The sequence below is a fragment of the Acinonyx jubatus genome, chromosome B4, assembly GCF_027475565.1.
Source record: "Acinonyx jubatus isolate Ajub_Pintada_27869175 chromosome B4, VMU_Ajub_asm_v1.0, whole genome shotgun sequence".
Classification (NCBI taxonomy): domain Eukaryota; kingdom Metazoa; phylum Chordata; class Mammalia; order Carnivora; family Felidae; genus Acinonyx; species Acinonyx jubatus.
The window spans coordinates 27788558-27805978 of NC_069387.1; the positions used below are offsets into that span (position 1 = coordinate 27788558).

At 42.4% G+C, this 17421-nt stretch overlaps 2 long non-coding RNA genes across 3 annotated transcripts in view; one reads left to right on the forward strand and one right to left on the reverse strand.

Annotated features, from left to right (window-relative positions):
• Positions 1-12183, forward strand: part of LOC106977201 (uncharacterized) — a 30168-nt gene extending 17985 nt beyond the window's left edge. Inside the window, exons 3-4 of one of the 2 annotated variants that reach the window (XR_008299995.1) lie at positions 2715-2847; positions 11176-12183. This is a non-coding gene — a long non-coding RNA (uncharacterized LOC106977201). Of the gene's footprint in view, positions 1-2714; positions 3130-11175 lie in introns of those variants that run through there. The other variant, XR_008299994.1, reaches the window with a different exon arrangement.
• LOC128316315 (uncharacterized) lies at positions 6316-16961 on the reverse strand. The gene is made up of 3 exons (XR_008299998.1): positions 16752-16961; positions 15241-15508; positions 6316-8156 (listed from the first exon to the last, which is right to left on the reverse strand). It is a non-coding gene; the product is annotated as an uncharacterized LOC128316315 (long non-coding RNA).
• Between the last annotated feature and the right edge of the window lie 460 nt (positions 16962-17421).

Here is a 17421-nt window from a genome sequence, read left to right on the forward strand (position 1 = left end):
TTTCACACCAGTGATTGCCTCACCGAATTGAAGCCACTTCCTCCCTTTAAAGAACTGGCAGACTTAAATCCACAATTACGATCCAAGTCCAAGAGTGTCTTCTTTTACTCTTTATCTTTTAAGAAAAATCATACAACATATGAAAAGTAAATGGAGAGATTACTCAATTGGCTGGAATCACGTTTGAAACCATTCTGAACGTGTTTCTTAACATTTCCTGATTGATTGCCTGGGAAATAAATAACCCCAAGTGGTAGCTTTGTATTTATGTTTTGAAGTCAGCATATTTCCCTCGGTTGCTCTGTTTCTAACATAAATTCCCCAGAAAGTGCATCAAACATCAAAACAGCGTTTCCAGTATCTGCCCAACAACATTTGCATCTCAGCAAGAAAGTGTGTAACTAGTGGGTAAACTGCCTCTTTGTCAAACACAAATGTGGCAAATTCTAAGGTGGCTCCTTTTCGACTAAATTGTCTCAGCATGCAGAGCAGCGGGGAGAATGTTTGCTACAGGACACGGGCAAAAAAAAAAAAAAAAAAAAAATTCTTAATATGATTTTTCCAGGAAGGCATTATATTAAGTTCCAGGGAGAAATGATGAGATGTTGGGGGTGAAATGGCACATTTTCTTTCAGAATCACCTACTCCATTTAAATGTGCGGGACTCTTCAGGACGTGTCCCCGACTTCCACTGAGCCGCATGCAGAGTCCGTCCCCCAGCCTCCTGTCCCTGCTCTTCCTGCCGAGGGCGGCAGGATGGTAATGAATTCTGCAACACGACTCGCTGCCCCGGATTTCCACCAGGCCTGACCTCCCCTAGGCTTACCCGGACTCCGCGTACATGCTTTTCAAGAGGCACAATTTTGTCTTGTCTGGAGCGCAATGTAATTAGAAAGCAATTTGGCCCACACACGCAGCTTCCATGGTCACTTGGCACGGCCTCAACCCGCCCCTGGCGGGACTGGTTTTGCTCTGCGTTGGCTGTCCTCCGAGATGTCTAGCAGCGCAGGGATCCTGGGCCTCGTTTGCTGGGAGCCCGGCTGGCCCCAGGGAGGGTGGGGTGCCGCCTGCCCCACGTGGGCTCCGGCGTGTTCCCAGGAGGCCCGGTCGCCTGCCACCAGCTGCCCACCCACTCCTGTCCGTGGACTTGTCCGCGGAGGGCACAGACCACCCGGTGGTGCATTCAAACCCCAAGTCCCCCTCACTAAGTGGCTCTAACTCCCAGTTGCGCCCGCTCCAAATCGGGGGCCACTTTTAATTGGGCTCTCTCCGTCTCTCCCGCCCACTGGGTAGCCGTGCCCTCTACGTCTGACCTTCTTTCTGCTCTCAGTACCCTAACTCCGGCCTCTGACCCCAAACGCTGGACCAGCCTCCCGGCGGTTCATGTCCACACTCTATTCCACTTCCTCCAATCCTGGCATTACCCCCCTGGCCAGATTACTTTTCCAAATGCACAGCTTTGGTGGTGTTGTAATGTTATCCTCCTGCTCACAGACCTTCAATGGCTCCTTGAGGCCCACAGCTTCCTTAGCTGGGCGTTCTGGCTCACTGCCTGTTTATGTAAATAAAGTTTTATTGGAACACAGCCATACCCATTTGTTTACATAGTGTTTATGGCTGCAGTTATGCTGCAATGGCAGAGCTGAAGCACTGTGACAGACACCACATGGCTAGCCCAACCTAAAACACTACTTGGCCCTTTAGAGAAAATGTTTGCTGATTCCCCCCACTCTAAAATATGGGCCCAAATTTCTTTTCCAGTTTCATTTTCCTTGAGGTCTGGGCTTTCCTGCCTTAGTGCCCTGACTTATGCTAGTCTACTATGCTCGGGAAAATTTACCTCATCTCAAGTGGGCCCTACTTACAGACGCTTTCCTGACTTCCCTTTCAATGTGATGTGTCCCTGCTTTGCTCTCCCCATCACACTTTGTCAGGGCACTTTGCACGTCTGACTTTTATTGTAAATATTAACGTGCACATATTCTTGCTTCCCCTCCCACCCCAGCCGAGCTCCCAAGAACAGGAACCATGTCTTAGCTATCTGGGGTACTTAGCCTGACTCCCCGCACACATTCAGTAGATATTTGGAAAACTTACTTGACTCAAAAACCAGGAGTTTTTCCTTCTAATGGGTTACAGAATAATAATCAACATCTCCCCCGTCCCCAACTGGGGAAAGACAAGGTGGGAAAATGAGGCGGGAGCAGGTACAACCTATTCTTCCCCAGGAAGGTAAGATTTGTAGAGGAGGAGGTTTTAAGAGGTTTTTTTGTTTTGTTTGTCAGAAGTGATTGAGGAAGTACCCAGCCCCTGTAGGAGAGACTCCATAGGAAAGGGATAGAGTCAAATCAGAGGAATGCACCAAAGGAAGAGAGGCTTTGCCTCCTCACCTGTTAGGGAACCATTTCAAGGATGTCTTGGCCACTGGGCTGGCTAAAGGGCGTGGGTCAACGGGTACATGGACTTTCACAGAGGGCCTTCAAGTCCCTGTGGGTGAAAGAATGTGGGGAAGGAGGCAAGACGAATTGGGTGGAGGGTCTTCACGAAAGGGGGTCTTGTGACCAGAATATTGGGACCAGAAGTGATGGGAATGGGGGAAGTTGGTTCTTTTAGAATGGACTTTGGGTTCGGAGGTGTAGTCATTTCCTGCGGCTACTGTAACAACTTGTCATAAACTAGGTGGCTTAACACAACACACATCTCTTCTCTCACAGCTCTGGAGGCCACAAGTCCAAAATCAGTTTCACTGGGCTCAAGCCAAGGCGTCCCTCCAGAGGCTCTATCTAGAAGAGCACGTTTCCCTGCCTCTTTCACCTTCTGGTGGCTGCTGGCATTCCTTGGCTCAAGGTAGGATCGTGCCAATATCTGCCTCTGTGGTCACCTCCCCTCTCCTCTTCTGTGTGTGTCACATCTCTCTTTCCCCTCTCTTGTCAGAACACTTAAGGCCCCCCTGGGACAATCCAGGTTAACCTCCCATCCCGAGATCTTTAATTTAACCCCATTGCAAAACCCTGCTTTGCCTCAGAAGGTCACACTCACAGTTCCAGGGATTAGGATCTAGATATCTCTGGGGCCAATATTTAGCCCAGCATGGAAGGCTACTAAAGAAAAGTAAGCGGCAGGAACTCACAGGGGGCAGGGGTGAGGGCAGGGATGTGAGTGCAGCAGGGAGGGGAAGGGGCTTCAGAAGTAGGAAGCACTGGGCTGGTTCAATGCGGAATGAGGGGAGTAAGAGGAATGGAGGTTACTGAATGTTTATGTTGTGCCCAGCAATGTTCTTAGGACAGGGACCCTGACATGCCTGAGAAGCACAGAGAAGACACTGGCTTTGAATGGAGGTGAGTCACTGGGAGCAAAACATGATGTCTTGTGGGGCAGAGACAGGTCCAAGTCTTGTGGGGACTGTAGCTTAGACAACCTTGAAAAGATTATTTTCTAAGAAAAAGGAATTCCAAGTTACAAATACCAAATTTTTTAGGACAGTGAACTCTTATTTCGAATGAGAAAGCACAAGTCCACCTCGTGAAAAAGCCTGACAAATGCCACAAGCGGTCCAGGATCCAGGCAGTAACGGATTTTTGTGAGCTCTCCGGTGCCACTCTATGACACTTCCCTCCCCTCCCCCACAAAATTTTGCGGTCTGTATACTTTTCCAACACCTCTTTATAAAACAACAATTTTGTGACATTTTCTACAGAGAGGAGAGAAAGAGAATTCCGTGGTTTCTTCCAGCATCGTTGATCGCAATGTGGTTTTCATAATTGATAGGTTAGAAAACTTCCTTTCATCTTCTCAACCATTACTGCTGATACAATTCCCCTTTTTTTGGATTGTCATCACACTTGGAAAAACCTCTTTCAAGTCTCTCCCACATACGAATCGTTAGAAACATATTCCCTCCCTGTGTATAGCACCATGATGGTCTCCCTGTAACTACAGGGATTTTGATCATTTCTATTTGGTGAAATTTTTGTTAAAAAGGAACAAAATGACTCGGGCTCTCATAATTGTATATGCTGCATTATTGAGTATAAATCCTAACAGAAGAGGCCTTCATGTTGGTTCGGCATTGATGAAAAGCAAAATTTCCACTTGCAATTTTACACATTTGATGTTTGAAAGAGTTTACCACAGGGGCGCCTGGGTGGCTCAGTCGGTTAAGCGTCCGGCTTCAGCTCAGGTCACGATCTCACGGTTTTGTGAGTTCGAGCCCCGCGTCGGGCTCTGTGCCGGCAGCTCGAAGCCTGGAGCCTGCTTTGGATTCTGTGTCTCCCTCTCTCTCTGCCTCTCCCCGCCCCTTCAAAATTAAATAAACATTTAAAAAATTTTTAAAAAAGAATGTACCACAGACTAGTTTCTGGCTCTGTACATTTCAAACCTTTTTTCTTCTGCTAGGGAGTACAGGACCCTTTCATATGTCCTCTGGGTCATCATGTTGCTGAGTTTCCACCGTGGGGGGTAGGAATATTTCCAGAAAGATCTCCATACCGGGGTGACTAGTAGTAACTTAGCTATGTGCAAAAGAAACCACAATCAACATAAATAAAACCCTCTAAACCAATATTAAACATATCCCCAACTCAACTTCCCCCTAGCCAGCTCCCCAGAATGTTCATGGGCCCTCCAATGCCACCCAACACAGGGAAGGGATGTAGAATGGAAGTCGCAGGTTTTAGTTAAAATGTCTTACTTTCACAAATTAGAAAAAATGACCATGAGGTAAGGGTCCTTCCCGGGGCCTTCCAAGGAGTTGGTGCAAGCGAGTGGCTTTGAAGCTTCATTAGCTTTCTTAGCTTCACGGCCAATTCACCTGTGGATCTAAGAGTCATTCAAGCAGGAGTCCTTTAGCGAGACTGCTCAGGAGAAAGGTCTAGGGACTGGGAGACGTACCTTGTGTTAATGAGGTCTCCAGATCTACCCGGTCCTCCAACCACTCAGGCATTCCCATGACATAACACAAGCCTGCTTCTACATTTTTTCTTTACTCTGGGTTTTAAAAAATCTTGCGGGTTCACTATGGAAAGCAATTTGGCAGTTTCTCGCAAAGCTAAACATAGAGTTACCATGTGACCCAGACATTCCACCCCTAGGTACATACCCGAAGGAATTGAAAGGAAAAACTCAAACAGATACTTGTGCATCACAGCATTATTTGCAAGATCTCAAAGATGGAAGGAACCCAGGGTCCGTCAGCAGATGAAGGGATAAACAAAATGTGGTGTGTGCATACAGCACGTGGTTATGCAGCCACGGAAAGGGGTGACATTCTGGCACTCGCTGGAACATGGATAGACTCTGAAAACATTATGCTAAGTGAAATAAGCTGGACAGGAGGACAAATATCGTGCGATTCCACTTACACAATATATCTAGAATGTAGTGAGGCAGAGGACAGATTAGAGTTTACTGGGGGAAGGGGGCATGAGGAATTACTGCTTAATGCTTAATGGGGAATTAATCACTTAAATCGTCCATTTGAGATGATGAAAACATTTTGGAAATGGTGATGATGGTTGCACAACATTGTGAATGTTATTAATGTCACCAAATCGCACACTTAAAAGTTATCAAAATGGTAAAGTTGTGCTATCTATAGTTTGCCACAAAATACCAAAAAATCGAAGTAATATGCGAGCATCAGAAAGGAATTCGTTCAGATCAGGTTATCCATGCATAAAAATGGCAGAATATTTTTACATGAAAATATTTACCTAAACTGGTTGCAATCTGGAACAAGAATTCTATAGCATTCACTTCACATTAAATACATTATATAAAAAAAATCTTGCAGGTTAATGAAAAACTGATATTCACCTGGTATAGTCACCAACCCTCACTACACTTGTCAACAATCAACTACGGATCAATTCAGGGACAGCGACCATGCAGGCTGCCAGAGGTGGTGGGGGTCCTGCTACCACTATTGTCTTCTAAAAAAAGAAAAACGTACTTGGGGGCGACTGGCCTGGACTAATTTCTTTCAGACCCTGAAATCCCCAAGGTCTCTTTAAGCTGCCTCTTCGGCTATCTGTATAGACACTGACAGCCGGCTGGAGGTGAGAGACAACCAGACGACCTCCCGGAGCGTGAAAGCATTGATAAGGGGGGGATCATTAAGCGAACAGATGTATTACTAGCCGGGCGTGGTGTAAGTCACCTCTCCCAAAGCATTTACCATCCCCATCCCAGGCTCTGTTACCCACTCAGTTGTTTTAACCAGGATCTACACAGAGCCTGTATTAGGTAGCGTAAGGAAAGCTTGCTGTTGCAACAAACTCCAGAGTGGTTTGGTCCAGAAAGAGTTATATATTCTATTCAGGCGAAATCTGATGTGACTATTCCTACTTGGCAGGACAGGTGCCCCCTCCGTCTCTTGGCCCCACCATCAACTAGCACTTTGGGGCTGTCCGCTAGATCCTGTCCGCTTGATTAGTAAATAGGGGAGGGAAACTGTGGAGCACAGCTGAGGTGCGTTTTTGTGGGCCAAGCCTGGAAGTGAGTGCGTCACTTCCGCCCACACTCCATTGGCCAGAACTCAGCCCTCTGGCCCCGCCTCACTGCAAAGCGGCCTGGGTTTGAGGAGTACTGGGCACTGTGTGTGCCACAGGGACTTTAAAAGCCACGTGATCAGATGCCTCTTCCCATCACTTCTATGTCATCTTCATTCTACCCTAAGACAGGAATAGTCTCACCCAAGGGGAGGGAATGGAAACACAGGAACCTTGAACTGAAGGCTCCAGCCTAGAAAAAGAAGCATTGCCTCTGGTCTGCACCCAGGAGCAGGCCCTTCCACCTTCCTAGCTGGATGCATGGGTACCTTCTCTCTTGACCTGCTCTGAGCTCCGGGGAAGACTAGGACAGCCACTTCTCAGAGGGAGACCCACTTGGAACATCTGGGATCCAGATGCTGCTGGCTTCTTTAATGGCTCTGAGTGCAGCGGAAGGTTTTTGTCTCTGAGACATCTTTTCTCCCCTTTTGCACTCTGAGGGCTGAATTCAATGGAGCCAGCCTTCTTTGACAGCTAACAGGGAATTCTCAGCGGAGGACAGTTGATTTTGGAACAATTCCTGCTGTCAGTCCTGTAAAGCCCAGGTTTCCGGATCTATAGGGCATGATGACAAACCCATCTGTTCTTACTGTTCGTCATTTGAGGGGCTTAATTATAAAAAGTTTGTCTAAAGCTGAGATGGTGCCAGTAAAGGATGCATTTATTTGGCTAATCATCCTATTCCCTGCCCTCTTTTGTGTGACTTTGTGCGCGGGCCCAAGCAATGCACGTTGCCCTGCAACGTGTGATATCGTGTGATATCAAGACACAGTCAGCGAGGAATACTTTTTGCTGGCACTCTGTGCAGACCTCCAGCCATTCATCTGTCTTGGCGTTTTCTTTCTTATGAAAGTGATAATAGAGATGAGGTTTGCCTCTACTATGTGATCTCTTAATCCATAATGAAGGGCAATATTAAGAGTTGAGTAGATTCATAAGTGGTCAGCTTATACTGGGTTTTGAGGGAAAATGAAAGTGCATTGGGTGCAACTTGAGCTTTCCAAGGTCAAGCTCAGGAACTACCACACCTTTGAATTTTCTTCCCAACATGTTCTTTAGTCACACAGAGCCCTGAGCTGGATGGAATATGTGCTGACCCTAGCAGGAGGGTTGTTTTTTTTTTTTTTTCTTTTTACATTTGTACAGAGCTCTATTACTAAATGTTCTTTATAAATAATTGTGAGAAGAGTACATATTTGTTATATTAACACAGTACATAAGAATAGTGAGGCTCAAAAATACATTTGCTTTAAGATTAGGGAATATAGCTCCTATGTGCTCAGGTGAGAGGGATAAGAAGACCTGTGTTCCGTTTTTTTGTTTCACTATTTCTGAACATTTGCCTATTCAGGTTTGCTTTCTCTGTACTACAATGGAGAAGGAAGGGATGTGCTTTGGGGGGATACTTTCAGATGCAAGAATAGTATGGGTGACCAGGGTGCCTGGCTGGCTCAGTTAAGCGTCCGACTTCAGCTCAGGTCATGATCTCGCAGTCCGTGAGTTGGAGCCCTGCGTCAGGCCCTGCGCTGACAGCTCGGAGCCTGGAACCTGCTTCGGATTCTGTGTCTCTGTCTCTCTCTGTCCCTCCTCCACTCATGCTCTGTCTCTCTCTCTGTCAAAAATAAACATTAAAAAAAAAATGACTTAAAAGAATAGTATAGGTGACCAAAAGTGGAGTTTACTTACTCACACAGCCAGCCAGACATCCTATAGGAAGAGTGGTGCTGAGGTTAGTTAATTTGATGGCACAAGGACATCTTTTTGCTTTGTAGTCCTCAGGTGTGCCCCCTCATAGCTACAAGATGGCTGCTGCAGCTCCAGACATCACATGCTCACACAAGTATGGCCAAATGCTACAATATCTTCTTTGAAGAAAGAAAGACCTTTCTTAGAATCCCCAGCAGGCTTCACTTGTATCTCATTGGCCTAAAGGGAGTCAATTCTTATGCTTAATATAATCATTGGCAAAGGAGAATGGAATTACCATAATTGATTTAGTCGAGTGGTACTCAAACTTTAGCACAAATCAGAATCTCCTGGGGGCCTGGTTAAAATACAGAGTGCTGGGGGCACCTGGGTGGCTCATTTGGTTAAGGATCTGACTTTGGCTCAGGTCATGATCTCATGGGTTTGTGAGTTTGAGCCCCACATTGGGGGGGGCTCTGTGCTGATAGCTCAGAACCTGGAGCCTGCTTCAGATTCTGTGTCTCCCTCTCCCTCTGCCCCTCCCCCACTTGCTCTCCCTCTCTCTCTCTCTCTCTCTCCCAAAAATAAATAAACATTAAAAAAAAAAAAAACCAGATTGCTCTGTTCCACCCCTTGAGTTTCTGATTTAATATATTGGGGATGGAGCCTAATGAAGTGCATTTCTAAGTTGTCAGTTGTTCTCCTGTTGCTTGTCTAAGGATCACACTTGAGGACTACTTGTTTAGATGGATATATTTTTTTTTAATTTTTTTAATGTTTATTTATTTTTGAGAGAAGTGGGGGGGGGGCAGAGAGAGGGAGATGCAGAATCTGAAGCAGGCTCCAGGCTCTGAGCCCAACGTGGGGCCCTAACCCACGAACTGGGAGATAATGACCTGAGCTGAAGTCAGACGCTTAACTGAGTTTGGATAGATCTTAATTCACTTTCTGGGGCTGGGGAAAAGTCACCTTCTCTGAATGGAGTGGAGGTGGGGGTAAATAGGGCAAAACCTCAGGACAAAGTCCACAGGAGAAAGCGTGTTAGGTAGGCACCCAGCTCTGTCCACCTCATGTTTTCCTGTATTTACCCCTCTGTTTTCTGAGTACATACTTAGACTCTTTGGCTTTGGGGGGGTGGGTATTACAGATTGGATGACTTTATCCAAATATTTTCATTAGTTGAATTCCCATGGCAGAATTCCCCTTTGAGACTAACATAAATTCTAAGTCCATCAGTGCAAGCTGCTTACATTATGTAGAACTGACATTATTTTTTTCAGTATCTATTACCTTTTGCCCTTCCCTGTAAAACGTTATCAGTCTTCATGTTTGTTCAGTCATCCAAGTTATTAGATCCATCGTAGGTTCCTCACAACCCTTCTTAGCTCTTACCAACCTAAACACTCGAAATCATCAGCACATTTTCCACACTGCCATTCACTTCACCCTCTAGGTCATTAACAAGTATATTGAGCTAAATCACTGGAACTATTAACTTGAACTTCAGGCATTCACAGCATCCGAAATGACTATGTACCAAACCTTAGATCAGTACATCAGTTTGCTATGTTAGAAGAGAGAAAACCAAGGGTGCCTGGGTGGCTCAGTTGGTTAAGTGTTACAACTTCGGCTCAGGTCATGATCTCACAGTTTGTGAGTTTGAGTCCCACATCGGGGGGCTCTGTGCTGATAGCTCAGAACCTGCAGATTCTGTGTCTCCCTCTTTCTCTGCCCCTCACCTACTTGTGCTCACTCTCTCTCTCTCTCTCAAAAATAAATAAAATATTAAAAAAATTTTAAAGAAAAGAAAAAACCCACATTTTATTGCATTCTTTCCTTCCTGTACAGAGTTTGCACTAGAATTCATATATATATATATATGCACATATATATACACACATATATTTTATATATGTGTGTATATATATGTTTATATATGTAAATTTACATAACACATATAAACATATATACATATATGTGTATATAGTCTAGAGTTTTTATGTATACATGTATAAATATAAAAGATAAGCTTGAAAGTCCTGTTGAAAAGTTGGTGTACATGGCTTACCATGGAAGGATTTGGAGAAACTGAACTGAGATTTGTTTTGAGAGACCTTTCAATCTCACGCTCAAAGAGCTAGCTATTTTGATCAGATTCCACCATTAGAGAGCCATCCTTTGGAGTAAATAAGCATTTCTTTTAAAATGCAAATGTCTTTTGAAAAGCTAAGGGAGGGGCTCCTGGGTGGCTCAGTTGGTTAAGTGTCTGACTTTGGCTCAGATCATAATCTCACTGTTCGCGAGTTCAAGCCCCGTGTCAGGCTCTGTGCTGAGAGCTCAGAGCCTGGAACCTGCTTCGAATTCTGTGACTCCCGCTCTCTTTGTCCCTCCCCTGCTCGTGTACTCTCTCTCTCTCTCTCTCTCTCTCTCTCTCTCTCTCTCAAATAAATAAATAAATAAGTAAACATTAAAAGAAAGAAAAAAGAAAAGTTAAGGGAGTTAGCCTTAGTCACATATACCCCCCCTGAGTGTGGATCCATTTCCAAATGCAATCTATACACTGAAGGGATGGAAACATGGAAGAAAGGAATGGGTTAACCTGGGACTTTGGGGAAGTGAACCTCACTGGAGGAAATTTCCAGCAGGCCTTGGTCAGCTAAGGGGCTGGTAGTGGGAACTGGGTGTGGGAGTTGTAAGGGAAAAGGCTTTAGAGGGTAGCACGTCTCTCGCAGTTTGAGCCAAGACAGTCCTGTTCAGTAACACAACGTACATCTTAATAAAGATTAATAACCATTCCTGGGGTGTTCCTATTATTAGGAAGGAAGGAATATAATACCTGAACCCCAGAACAGCCTTTTACTTTCTCACCTCCTGGTCAAAACATGTTGATGGTGCCATGTCTGTTTGCAAGGCCTCATCATCGTCCTTATCTCTACCAGAGGGCAACCCCACAGGGAACGAATCCCAGAGGAAGAAACTAAGGTATGAAGAATTTCAGGTGACTCACCAAAGGTCATATGGTTAATGTAGCTAAGATTCTTTCTGTTTCTGTCATAGCATTCTGTTTCATCTATGGGATAAGGACAGCTGTGGATGGTTATGCAGAATGTGCACTGCACAAAGACAGCTGGCTGATGGGTGATAGAGCAGCATGAGCCAAGGAGGTCTTTTTTTTAAGTAGCACAAAAGCTCTTAATGTGCTAGTACAGGCCTTGCTTATTATTCATTATTATTTATTATTTTCCTACGAATGAGGTATAGACCTTAATAGACCTGAATTCTTAAGTATACATTAGAGTTATTTATATACATATTTTATATATGAAATTGGTGCCTATAGGGCTGGTTCTAGGTATAAGGAGGTTGGGATTTCTCAGCATCTTCCTGAGTGGTCTTGCTGTCTCAAGTCTTGCCTCCTCTAATCCTTGAGCTCATTACTGCATTGCCTCAGCAAGACCTGCCCTGTTTCTCAACAGCCCTATTGAGATATAATGAATGAACAATAGGCTCAGTGTATTTAAAGTGTTCAGTTTGATAAATGTTGAAATATGTGCACACCCATGAAGCCATCACCACAAAGTGATCACCCGCAAAGCTTTCTTTCTGTCCCTTTATAATCACTCCTTCACACCTTCTCATCTCAAGGAAACACTGATCTGCTTTCTGTCACTATAGATCAGTTTACGTTTTTACATTTTCTAGAGTTTTAGGTAAATCAAATCATACAGCATGTGCAGGTTTTTGTTTGACTTCTTTCACCTGCATACTTATTTTGCACTTTATTCATGTTGTAGCATGTATCAATATATCATTCCTTTTTCATTGCTAGGTAGTATTCCACTGTATGGACATGCCACATTTTGTTTATCCATTTGCTTCATGATGAACACCTGGGTTGTTTTCAGTGTTGTTTTGTTTCCTCCTTCCTGCCTTCCTGCCTTCTGCTGTCTTTCTTTCTTTCTTTCTTTCTTTCTTTCTTTCTTTCTTTCTTTCTCTTTCTTTTCTTTATTTCTCTCTCTTTATTTCTCTTTCTCTCTTTCCTTCTCTCTCTTTCTCTCTCTTTATTTTTCTTTCTTGCTTTTCTTTCTTTCTGCCTTTCCTCCTTCCTTCCTTCCTTCCTTCCTTCCTTCTTCCTTCTTTCCTTTCCCTCTCACTTTCTCTCTCACTAGTACAAATAAGGCTGCTGTAAATATTTGTACACAAGTCTTTGTATAGATGTAGACATTTATTTCACCTGAGTAATTATCTAGACATGGAATGGCTGGGAAATACGGTAAGTGCATGTTTAACTATTTAACTATGAAAAGTGCTAAACTGTTTCCCAATTGTACCATTTCATATTCCCACCAGCAATGTGTCAGAGTTCCATTTCCTTAATGTCCAGACCCACACTTAATATGGTCAATCTTTTTAACTTTAGACATTCTAATAGATGCACAATAATAGCTCATTGTGGTTTTACCTGCATTTTCCTAATGAACAATGATGTTGAATATTTTTTAATGTGTTTATTTGCTCTCTGTATATCTTCTTTGTTCAAATCTTTGCTCACTTAAAAATGTTTGTTTTCTTATTCGTGAGTTTTGGGAGTTGGTAACATATTGTGGGTACCAGTTCTTTATCAGATATGTGACGCATAAACATTTTCTCCTACTCTGTGGCTTAACTTTTCTTTTTCTTACTAGTGCCATTTAAAGAGCATTTCTGAATTTTGATGCAGCCCAATTCATTTTTTTATGGTGTGTATTATTTTGGTGTTGAATGTAAGAAATCTTTGCCTAGCCTAAGGCCGCAAAGATTTTTCTCTTATGCTTTCTTCTAGAAATATCATACTTTTGGTTTTACATTTAGATTTCTGATACATTTTGACTTACTTTTTGTCCATAGTACAAAGGTTGGACCAGAATTATTTTTTTGCATAAGGCTAGCCAACACTTTCATCACCATTAGATGAAAACATTAGACTTTCTTCCTTGAGTTATCTTTACATCTGTGCAAAAAGTTAATTAACTATATAGGTGTGAGTCTATCCTGGCCTGTCCTTCTTTTTTTTTTCCTATTAATTACTGAAGCTTTGTAGTAAATATCAAAGTAAGGTAATGTAAAATCTCCCTATTTTCCAAAGTTGTTTTGGTTTTCCTAGGTCCTTCAGATTTCCCTATGAATTTTACAATCAACTTGTCGTTCTCTACAAAAAAAAATCTACAAAATGGATTTGGACTGAGAATGCATTTTTTTTTCTGTTGATGAATTGAGGAGAAATTTGATATATTAGCTATATTGAGTCATCTGATTCAGGACATCGGTCATCACTCCATTTATTTTGATCTCTCATTTTTCTCTGCAACGTTTTGTAGTTTGCTTTCTTTTTTTTTTTTTTTTTCAGTTTATGTATTTATTCTGAGAGAGAGAGTGCGAGTCGGGAAGGGGCAGGGAGAGACAGAGAAAATCCCAAGCAGGCTCAATGCTGTCAAGATGAAGCCTGACTCAGGGCTCAATCTCACAAACCGTGAGATCATGACCTGAGCCAAAATCAAGAGTCAGATGCTCAACCAACTGAGCCACCCAGGAGCTCCACATTTTGTAATTTTAAATGTACAGATCTTATACATGTTTTGCCAGTTGTATCCCTAAATATTTTATATTTTTTATGCTTCTGTAAAAGGATTTTTTAAGAACTTCAATAGCTAATTGTTCATTGGTAGTGTATAGAGATAACTGATTTTTGTATATTGGCCTTAATATTCTTATTAACGTCTTCATATTTCTGGCATTCTTCCTTCATATAGCTCTCTCCTCTCCTGCTAAATCTAGCCACCTTGGCCTCCGCAGACTCTCTCTGTGTCTCTTCAACTCAGGGAGACGGCTGGATCTGCATGGCTTACCCCTCTCTGCCCACTGCTTAGAAACTCTGCTGTGGGCTGGGCGACTGTAGGGCTCACCTGGTTTATTTCTCATCTCAAGGATCTCTCTCCCTTACTGCTTGAGGTCCAGTGTCTTTCAGATGCTTGTTTCATAGAGTGTTGTTCTTTTCAGTTATTTCAGACAGGTGGGTAAATTCAGTCCTTGTTTACTCCATCTCGGCTGCCCTATTTTAAAACCTTTGTTGTGAATGAAAACTTATCAGGTTCTGGCCTGGTGAGAACTTACTAGGTTCTTACCAGAAGACCCTTAGGCACTCTGCTCTGTTTTATTTAGAAATTAATCTAAGAATGCGGCCAGAGTTTGTGACTAAGAGTGTAAGAATTGAGTTTACACAGGCTGAAGTTTGATATTACTTCATTGTTATAGTGTCACCTTGAGCAAGTTACTTATCCCAGCCAGAGTCTCAGTTTCCTCATTTATAATTGGGAGAAATGACATTGGTGATTAATTTTAGGTCAGCCTGGTTAGGCTGTGGTGCTCAGTTGTTTGGTCAAAATTAGCCTAGCTGTTGCTTTGAAGATATTTTGTAAATAGGATTAATATTTACAGTCAGTTGACTTTAAAGAGGGATTACCCTTGATCAATGTGGGTGGGCCTCATCCAATCAGTTGAAACAAGAACTGAGGTTTCTAAGAGAAGAAGGAATTCTGGCTCAAGGCTCTAACATAGAAGTCCTGCCTGGGTTTCTATCCTGCCAGCCTGCCCTGTGGAGTTTGGACTTGCCAGTCTCCACAATCACATGTGCCGGTTCCTTCAATAAATCTCCCCAAGCAGGGCATTGCTATGATCAGTTCTTTTGTTCTCTTTTGGTCTCTTTCTCATACTCCCCCTACCATGCATTTATTTTAAAAATAAATGCCGCAGATAAGTTAGATGTGCGGGATTTCACTTTCTCATTTAAAGAAGGTTAACTTCCATAAGCTGGAGTATACCAGGCAATCTTGTAGAATGAAATACATCTTCTCTTTAAGTATATTAATTTATATATTAAATAAACACACATATGCAGGCTCAGCAGTGGAGGCTGAGAGGGCAAGTGACAGACCCTATTTTCCTATAAACTTCAAGTTTTTATACTTACTTGCTTTACAGAGCCACCCTGAAATTCCCCTCCACAACTTCTCCCTTCACAGAAGCAGCCCCTGGGGCAAATGAAGAATCTAGGGGTCACAGCCAGGAAACTGAAGTTGGGAGAACTCCAAGCAGTGGCAGATTGAGGTGGACTGGTAATGAAGGAGAGATCAAACCCCAAATTTTTGTACTGAACAATCCAGGGCAATTGATATATAGCTGCCTGACTTATATTCTGCCGAGGAAGATGTAAGAGCTTCAACTCTCCACTCTGGCACCTAGAGAATCAAGAGAGTAAAGGAGGAATCTTGTAAGCTATGAGAGCATCCTTTTGCTAAAAATATTTTAGTTTTTCTTCCGCTTACAGTATTATTTACACCTTCGGCATACCATTAAAAACTGGTATTTCTGGCGATGTGTTTCACTAGGAAGCATCTAAGCAGAGATTATGGGGTGGGACTTCAGGCAGAAAGTCTGTGTGAATCTTCACCCTATCAACCCATTTGCTCGAGTAGATGTATGTATTAATTCAGTTATAGAAATAGCAACTTAAATAATGCATGAGCTCTAACCACTTTTTGTAGACAAAGGGATTTAAGCAACAGGGGAGAAGGCAATAGTATTCATTCTAGTAAACATGTATAATTTATAGCAAAGGGAAATAAATGGAGAATAATGATAGGAAAATATCATATGTAATATCTCCAGTTTTCTTTTTCTTTTTGCAGTGGATTTAGAAAATTGAAAAGTGTAAGCCAAAGCGGTCGAAGTTTTAAGTTCTATGGTATTCTGACATGTGGCTATTTTAGTCACATAAAAGTTGAAATTTCTGGCTTTAGAAAAAGACAAGACAATGGGAATAAGAAGAGAGATACTCTTATAAGCCAAGGATGAATTTTAAAATGGTGTTTGATGTATCCCTTTCACTGTCATGATTTGATTCATGCTATGAAACTGGCACAAACAAATACTAAATGAGCCATTTTAGAACACATTTAAGATTGAAAGCTTTGGTAGAGAGGGAACTAGACTGTATATCATTGGTAAATCTCATTTCTCTGAAACTCCTGACTTTCTTTATACTTTTATTGGCTTTTTCTTGCCAGCTTTTAGTCTCCGTAGTTGAGTCATCATGGCTGTTAGAAAGAAAGCCAACACTCATGCAAAACCATATGAGAGAAGACTAGATCAATTTTGAAATTATAAAGACTCCAGGAAACAGCAAAGTTAACACACCTGGTATAAAACATACTTGGAACACTTTCATATTTAATGAAAAATATATTCCACTGAGTATTAGCACCAAACAACATTACCTAGAAATCCATTAATAGTTTTGCAGCTTATTGGAAGATTGAGATTTTACTATTCCCACTCTAGTAGAGCATTATATGAAACTGCCTTTAAATCTCAAAAACTAACCCTGAACTCATGCCAAATTACCACTCGCCCCTGATGAATGGAATATACCATTAAATGAAAATTTCAAAAATATGTACAGAGACATTACAAGTTACTTACTTAAATCACCTAGTATAAGATGGATCTGTGACCAGAGCATTCCCTAAAGAGGAGAAAATATTTATTGAAAGGGGTAGCGGATCATGGGACACATAGTGGTTTGTAATATGTTCGGTAAATTGCTATGTTCTCGCTTTAGGGAGTCTGAATTCTGTTATTTCCTCTAAACTGAATCTTAGTTATTCAGCAAAGATACCACACTATGCTAAGAAATAACCTACTAAATAATGATAGAGACTTCGCCCCGCCCCCGTCCTCCCTGTGAAACTTCTCTGGAATTTCCTGCTTCTTTTTGATGCAAGAGATTTCTTGCTTCTGTCCTTCTTCTAAGGCTGATTGGTTTGTATCATTTTTGAACGTGTATTTTTTTTAAAAAATATCAGTTCAAAAAATTTGCAGACTTACATTGTCTCATAAAGACTATGCTATGATTAAACCCAGACCCAGATTGTAGATCTGCTTTCATTTTTTTCTGAAACGCAAACAAGAGAAATTTCAATGAAAACATTCCTTTTCCCACCAGAAACACTGGGCGCTGGTAATCCAGGTATCACCCTATCTCCAAATATGCATCCAACACGCAGGGCCTGCATGGAAGTATTTTAAAAGCTTAACCTAAGATTTTCATATTAAGGATGGAATGTAGCATCTTTTGATTCCTTAAATCCCT